This window comes from Triticum urartu, chromosome 1A (genome assembly GCF_056163025.1).
Source record: "Triticum urartu cultivar PI428250 chromosome 1A, HENAU_Tu73, whole genome shotgun sequence".
Taxonomy (NCBI): Eukaryota; Viridiplantae; Streptophyta; class Magnoliopsida; order Poales; family Poaceae; genus Triticum; species Triticum urartu.
The window spans coordinates 366,148,807-366,157,219 of NC_141873.1; the positions used below are offsets into that span (position 1 = coordinate 366,148,807).

General features: G+C 40.5%; 1 long non-coding RNA gene across 1 annotated transcript; it reads left to right on the plus strand.

The window, feature by feature from the left end:
• Positions 1–5,404: 5,404 nt before the first annotated feature.
• Positions 5,405–7,961, plus strand: LOC147991257 (uncharacterized). Its single transcript, XR_015602593.1, has 5 exons — positions 5,405–5,728; positions 6,643–6,718; positions 6,885–6,952; positions 7,041–7,127; positions 7,752–7,961. It is a non-coding gene; the product is annotated as an uncharacterized LOC147991257 (long non-coding RNA).
• The last annotated feature ends 452 nt before the right edge of the window (positions 7,962–8,413 follow it).

Consider the following 8,413-nt stretch of genomic DNA (forward strand, 5'->3'; position numbering starts at 1 on the left):
TTTCAACTAAAATCACTAGCATTGTCCATATGGACACCAATACAAAGTGGCATTGTACTTTTTTTGTCAAATTTGAGACCAGTTTTGATGTAATATTTATCTAATTACAGACGAGAGATTATTAATAATAGGGAATCAATATCCTAAACGGATTATTTATTCGAACCGTGAGCGTTAGACCAACAATGGATACATGCCATGCTTCGGTTAAGCAATAAAGCGGCAGCATTAATCTTCCAAATAGAAAAACAATATACGTGCCACCATGCGGCCCGTGTGACGTGCGAGCAGGCATGAGTTGACGGGACGCATATGAAAATATACCATTCATTACATACAACAAGTCATCAACACACAGCGACAACGAGGATACATGTTGGATTATAGATTATTTTCAACAAAACATTCTAGCAAACACTAAAGTTTTTCTCACACAACAAATAACAAAGTGATGAAATGAACTTTATCTCAACCAATCCTCGACGTTGGAAACACTTGCTTTGAACCATAAATGATTCTCTAGGAAGGGCCAGCTATTGTCAATCTCGAGACCAACGCATGACTAATTATCCAGGCTGAAGCGGCCTATATCAGGACGCATATTGTGATAGCTAGGGTAGGGAACCATTGCAATGTCCAGGGTATAGATACAATTGCTTCTCATAAATGGTAGTAACATTGTGTCAACAGCAGCTGGATTGCCTTTCACCATCATTGAATAGTTTTGTCAAGGAAGAGTGAGTTTTCTCCAAGACTATCAATACTGAACCAGGCACAAGGTGTTGGCGCTAGCATACTAGTATCCATCCCGAATACCCTGCAACAGATGTTGTAATAGGTCCGGAGAGTGCGACCATGGGAGACAACACCTGCTTTGTTAGTAACATCAGTGGTGCCCTGTATACATACAAGAAGAGGTGATCCATCGAAATAAGTTGCTAGGCACCACTGAGTATATAGGTCCTGCTCGTCCTCATGCTCGTGATCATCACCATCGTCATCTCCCCCTTGGTTATAAAAATGTTCAAGTATAGGTGGTGGAATGTTCACAGGACCTTAGAAACACAAGAAGGTTAATTAGTAAAGGGAAACTAGCTAACCCGCATGCATGTGCATGAAACAATTATAATTACGGTGGAAGACAAACGTACCGAAACCATAAGGATTCCATGCAAAAATAGTGCCACAAGTGGTGGCAGCAAACACAAGACCCTCGTATTGAATTGCATCACAGTACTCATCCGTGTACAAAAATTGATTTTTGAGCAATATCCATCAAGGCATGGAAGTAAGGACGACAACAAGCTTGTCGAAGATAGCAACAACTTCATAGTTCTTGTAATCCCAAGAGCGGTTGGGAACTCAACAAATTGCTATCTTCCGTAGACGACAGTCACCATGATCATATTTCAACGTACATAGATCATCTGTGTGCTCAACCTCAGGGCAGTCTGTGATTTTTGGAAGTGGAACCCGGTGACGAGTGTACACATTCACAAGTTCCCACTTGCAGTTATACCCAATATAAACAACCCAATCTCCATTTGCGCCTGCGCAATTCTTACCCTCAAGCGATGGTATCTTAACACCACACGTATCATTATCAAGCGGCATGAACTTGCACAAGGCGACGTTTCTGTCATCCGAGCGCCAATGATCAGGGTCACGGCGAAGAAGATAGGGGAGATCAAACTGCTCCTGAACCCTTGGGTTCTTTGCAATGATGTTATTTGTTGAGTCGAGAATGGACTTGAACGAACCTGTCGTGCTAGCCGAGGTCATGACGTTGCACCGACCAATGAGTTCCTCCACCACGTCATCTTTCAGACCAGGAAAGAATAATGGGTTCGTTGCTACCTCTTGAGCATGCGTTTATTTTTCCTTGAAGAGGAAAGGGTGATGCAGCACAATAGCGTAAGTATTTCCCTCGGTTTTTGAGAACCAAGGTATCAATCCAGTAGGAGGTAACACGCAAGTCACCTAGTACCTACACAAACAAACAAGAACCTCGCAACCAACGTGATAAAGGGTTATCAATCCCTTCACGGTCACTTACGAAAGTGAGATTTGATAGAGATGATAAGATAAATATTTCTGGTATTTTTATGATATAAATTGGAAAATAAAGATTGTAGAATAAACGGTAATGAAAATTGCAAGTTGATATGAAAATAATATGATGGAAGATAGACCCGGGGGCCATAGGTTTCACTAGTGGCTTCTCTCAAGATAGCAAATTCTACGGTGGGTGAACAAATTACTGTCAAGCAATTGATAGAAAAACGAATAATATGAGACCTAGTCGTCTACCCGTGCATTTGCACGGGCTAGCAAATTTATTCATGTTTCCATTTTGGTAATTACCCATACTAATGGATTTCGATATGTTATAGAAGTCTTGAATTGTTCTATTAATTGTTTGAACATTGGGACATATGAAACACTTAGATTTAGTGTATAATTGGAAACGTGAAAGATTTCTTTTATCTAGGGACATTACCTTCTAGTTTTCTTGGTGATAAAATTACTGTTTTATACATTAATCATTGTTCTCCTCATATTGAGTTGTTTCCATCTTCCTAGTCATCTTTTTTATTTTTTTATTGATCACATTAAAAATCTGATGTCATATTTTTAAACATGGAAAATCAAATGTTTCTCATGGAAATTATACTTCTACGACGATGTCAATTTAATATAGAAAGCATGGCAAATACTGGCAAAAAACTGAACTTGGCAAAAAAAATTGCATGTTTGCTGAAGAAATTTGTCATCCTCGCGAGAACTATAATTGCCATAAAAATCTGGAGTTCAATTTGTAGTTGCGTTGCATCCTTGCATACTTATGTGGACTTCTAACTCTCTTCGATGGTGGCCTAGAAACTTTTCTGAAACGCACAGACGTATTAGATATTCAACAATTAAAAATTGTTACTCCCTTCGTTTTTTAATATAAGGCCTTTTAGAGATTTTAATACGCGCTACATTCGGATGTATATAGACGCATTTTTAGAGTGTAAATTTACTCATTTTGTTCCGTATTTAGTATGTATTGGAATCTCTAAAAAAGCTTATATTTAGAAACAGAGGGAGTATTATTTATATCATGACTTATGTAGTGAGAGTGGAGAATATTTTTCTTTTAATGTAATACTCCTTTCGATCCATATTATTTATCACTGCTTTAGTATAATTAGCAAAAGAGCCCGTGCGTTGCAACGGGAGAGAAAACATAACACACGCTCTTAACTCAACAACCATCACTCAAGACCACAATAGGTCCATCTCCTTTATTTTTGCGAGGCATCATGTTTGTGTTACCGCTTATCCTCCTTCTCACCCTCGCCGGCGATAGCCTCAGTGTTCACACAAAACAACAATAAACGTGTGTTGAATATGGTTAATCCTAAGACGTCTCTCTCTCTCTCTCGCTCGCTTTCTCTCACTCTCGCGATGAGAAATCTGTTGTTTTCCCCTGCGACATTTTTCAAAGGTATGCATGTGTGGTTATCGATATTTTTTTCCCTATATGGTTATAGTGGGGTGTTTATTTGAAATCTGGATCGCTACCGGTATGAAAAAAATGGATCTTGCGCTATAAATTATAAGTTTGCTTCCATAAAAATATTTTTAAAATATTTAACAGGTAAAATTAATATCATATTTAGATTCCACATATTTTTCTAATAAAAATTCGTATATAATATGTTAAAATCGAAGTTACGGTTTAAAAGATACAGATAATTTAGAAAACCATTTGGTTTGACTTAAATATATTTAAAAATACTTAACAGGTAAAAATAATCTCATATTCATATTCTACATATTTTCTAATCAAATTTCATATATAACATGTTTAAATCGGAGTTACGGTTTAAAAGATATGGATGATTTTAAAAAACATTTGTTTGATTTAAATATGATCCGCGGATGAATTACCTAAAACATCAGGGTTTTTTTCAAAAAATGTAAAATAACGGTTGGGTGTGACTTAAATCTGGACGGCGGGTTGATTTTAAGAAAAGACAGGGACTTTTGTGTAAAATACGAAAATAATGATTCGTTTTAACTTAAAACAAGACTGCCGGTTGAATTCTCTGAAATAGAGGGACTTTTCTAAAAAATACCATGACGGACGAAAGAAATCCAATTTACTTTATTATTAGGTAAAGACTTTGTATTTATCGTTGTTTTAGTACAACAACGTAATACTAAAGCAACGACAATTAATATAAATCGGAGGAGTAATGCTTTATTTGAAGTGAGTGACATAGTTTATATTTAAAAATGCCAAAAATATAAATAATTATTTTCATTTCCATTGCACATATTTTGTGATAGTTAACTTGTATTGCTCCTCATATAATTTTATACGTATATTATGTTAATATGAAACAAAATTCAGTTTGGTAACAACTGTATTTTCTTATTTTCTGTACTCAGTCAGACGAAGACGCGTGGCTATTGAGATGTGTATATTTTTATGGCGGCCGCTACAAATCAGCCGGATGATTTCTTAGAGAAATCATCCGCCTGTACAACCGTCCGATAAGCGTGCAAGGGGCCGTTGGATCAAAACAGGCAGCAGTGAGCGTGACAGCTTCAACACAGCCCCCGCGGAGCTCCAAACAAGCATCGACAGCTTTCGGTGAGCTCCATTGCAACCCGACGGAGCTCCAATGCAGCACCAACGCTCCGGCGGAGCTCCATTGCAACTCCGGCGAGCTCGAACGCAGCACAAAGGCTCCGGCGAAGCTCCATTGCAACTCCGGCCGAGCTCCATTGCAGCTCCGATGAAGCTTCAACGATCTCCTTGGTGCTTCACTGCAGCTCCGGCGCGCTTCATTGCAGCTCTGTCATGCTTCGTTGCAGCTCCGGCGGCGCTTCATTGCAGCCCCGGCGGAGCTTCGACGACCCGGAGAGCGCTCCATTGCAGCTCTGCCGCCGGCGACTTGCAGCAACCAGCCGCATCGCCCCGACGTTGCGCCGCAACACTATGGCCATGGACGAGTTCTTGCATCGCAGCACCGATAGGTCGTCGACGAGCGGCCGCCTGCCCCTGTGTGTTGCGTCGCACCCTCGGGGTTGCAGCACCGCGGCGGTGGCGCGTGGCGGAGATGCGCGGGGGGGGGGGGGGGGGGGGGGGGCGTCGCCAGCCGCCTCCTGGTTCGCCGCACCTGGGCGGGGTTGCCGGCGTCCGCCATGGGAGCCTATCTCCTTTCTTGCGTGTGACGACACAGAGATGGGGGAAAGGGAAAAAACAATGCAGGAGAACGTGTGGAGAAGATTGAGTTTAAAGAGATAAGGCCGGCTGGGGAGTGGTGGATGGGCCCACAAGACACATGTCCAGCACAACGCACGACTTACGTTTGTTTGTTTTCATCGGGATGAAAACAAACGTTTTCCTATTTTTATTTGTGATGCTTAATTTTGTCACGAATCGTCGGCGTGTTCGACGGCGTCGTTTAACGGTGCCTCCAGTCTACTGCGCTCCGTCTGAGCGGCGCCATGAGAGCGGCTGCGCCGGCGGCTCTCCTGGCTAACGCCCGCATATGTGCCCTCGCAAATCCCATTGTAGTGGCGGCCGGGGCGCCGGTCATCCGGCCGTTCCCCTTTGTGGTGGTACGGCAACTCCATCAAAGCTGCAGTCTGCTCCCACGCTCGCATCATCGAGCGGAGTTTCCTCATCTAGCGGCAGATGGAAGGTGTCCTGAAGCTAGCTTGCACGGTTAGTGCTGTTCTGCGGGCTGGCATAGCATGGCTCCGAATTAGTTGTTTCATTAATTTATTTGGGAATCATGTATTATTTGGGAAACTGGATCTGAATTGCTGGGTCTATCTAAGAAAAAATAGATACAGGAAGTGAGAAAAGGATCTTTCTTCATGTATGCTTATGTAACTTTAGTACTTGGTTTAAAGTAATCTTTAGTGAGTCTGTCTCCTCGTCTGAACTACACATGGTGATGCATACATAAGCATCTTGGTTTTCTCAAATCAGTTGTGAGCCCTTACACCAATATTTTTGTTTAGATGTAGATGCAGATAGAAGTACCTTGTTCACAAATATAATATTGCTGAGACAATAATTTTAAACAGAAAAGGCAGCCATGTCCGCATTACATTTAGACAAATAAGAATGTTTCTGCTTGTTCTAATCATAGCGGCAACAAATCAAATATCTATAATACATCCTTGTAAATAATGTTTTTTGCAACGCTGCCGAATGGATGCTCTTCATCCGCTGCAACATATAGTTGACCATGTGTGAACATTTACCTTTATAAGTACAGCCCAACCTTTTTGAGAGATTGCCCCTGACTTTTGTTCATAGTCATAGCAAAATCACACTGATATTGGGTATTCTCTCAGCAATGTTAGGTCCGTTTATGACCTGGCCTTCGATGATCTGCCTTCCTAACTGTGTTATTGTTAGTCTTGTCCCATTGCAAAGTCCCACACTTTGATTGATTTTTCTCATAAGCATTACTTGAAAATCCAACTTTCAGCCTCAGTTCATGTCTGGTATTCAAGAAAATTTAAGAGTATTTAGAAACTCAGCTGGGAACAAAATATATTCATCTTCCACCATAGACATTTGTTTGCATGTTGTATCTGAACTAAGATATGTTACCTCTTCTCCAGGAATTTGACTCATGATGTGGGTGTTAATCTTGTCAACAATCTCGTTTCTTGGGCACATGATTGCTCTTTCTTCTAGGTATGTTCTATGAGTGTACCTGCTTTGTAAGTCGGGATATTAGATGCTATTAACAATGGATGCTTTGGGGTTATCTCCTTCATGTAAAATAAGGTCTCCTGGGATGCTAATTCAATCTTCTTCATTTGTTGTTGTTGCTGCGCCATTGCCGATGCTTTGCATCCAGCTTGGAAATTCCGCCGTATTTGCTTTCTTTACTGGACTACCTTCGGATGAATTCAGACACATATTTTTGTGAGTCAGTACTCCTGAAAGTTCTTCAATAGGTAGGATCTCTTTATATATGCGGAAATAACATGTTCCCTTTTCCCCATTGGTATAGCTGGTAGGATTTGCCTGAAGTCACCTCCCAAGACTATAGTCATTCCTCCAAATGTTCTATGCTCGACATCCTCATTTGTGAATCGAAGTATGTCTCTCAAACTCTTGTCAGTGCTTGTGTGTCATAGGTGCTTCATCCCATATTATCAATGAAGTTCTCGTTATTAGCTCCGCAAAACATGTTCCTAGCTTGATGTCGCATGTGTACTTGTTAGTGATCTTTAGTGGAGTGTGGAATCTTGAATGAGATGTGCTTCCACCCTGTAAAAGAGGTGCTGCTATACCACTTGAAGCTACTGCTAGAAGTATCTTTTCTTTGGACCTTAATTTTGTCGTAGATGCTTTCCACGGAAACGTCTTCCCTGTTCCACTATATCTATCAACAAAAATCAATTTGTCGAGACTACAGTAAACTAATTATATTATAACATCAAAAGCCATCCTGTGATAATCATTCTTGGACCAGTGGCCTAAACTTGTTAACCATATGTTTCATTACCATGTCGTGTATCATAGTGCCCTAAAACATAATAATATAGTGAGGAGATGCATCGATATATAACTCATAGTGGCCTATTTATGTTGGAAAACCATATTCTTTTACCAATGAGCTGACATTTTCATCAAGTAGTATCATGTCAAGGCTAATAAGTTCATTGTTGTTGAGGTTAATGCATCACATAGCCTAATTACTCTGACCTTCACTTTCCAGGATTCCTTTCCATTGGTAATCGCATGGAGCATATCATATGCTATCATTTTTGAAGGAAAAGGAGTGACCTGTAAGCGAACACAGTTTCATGATTAGTACTTGTTCAGTCTCTGCCAACTCCAAGGCTTTAATTGGAAAGAATGATTAGCTCATGGTCTTCATGTTGTTTGTAAGAAATAAGATGTGCATAGCCTAAGCTCATGGTCTTCATGTTGTTTGTACTCCCTCCGCAATGAAATATGATAGCGTTTAGATCACTACTTTAGTTATCTAAACACTCTTATATTTTTTTACAGTGGGAGTAAGAATGAAGAGGTGCATAGCCTAATAATATAACTGAACCAACAGAAATAATAATCGCTGAGAAAAATGGGCGATAAAGCAACTGAGCAGAGACAAAACCATCGTACCTGACATGAGAAGCTTGATCAATTGACAACCGACAGAGGCTCCTTGATGTTGACTTGTTGAGATAGTTTGTGTTAGGCCACAGGTTGAATATATAAGCTAGCCTCATGGGTCCAGCTGTGCTCCGAGCTGATCTCCATGAGCTATCCAAAGAGCGTGAGAGGATTTGGAATTGGATCCCTAGGTATAGAACTTTTAAAAGGCATGATAGAAAAATATTGAGTCGGAATCCACCAAAAAATATACGATCGATT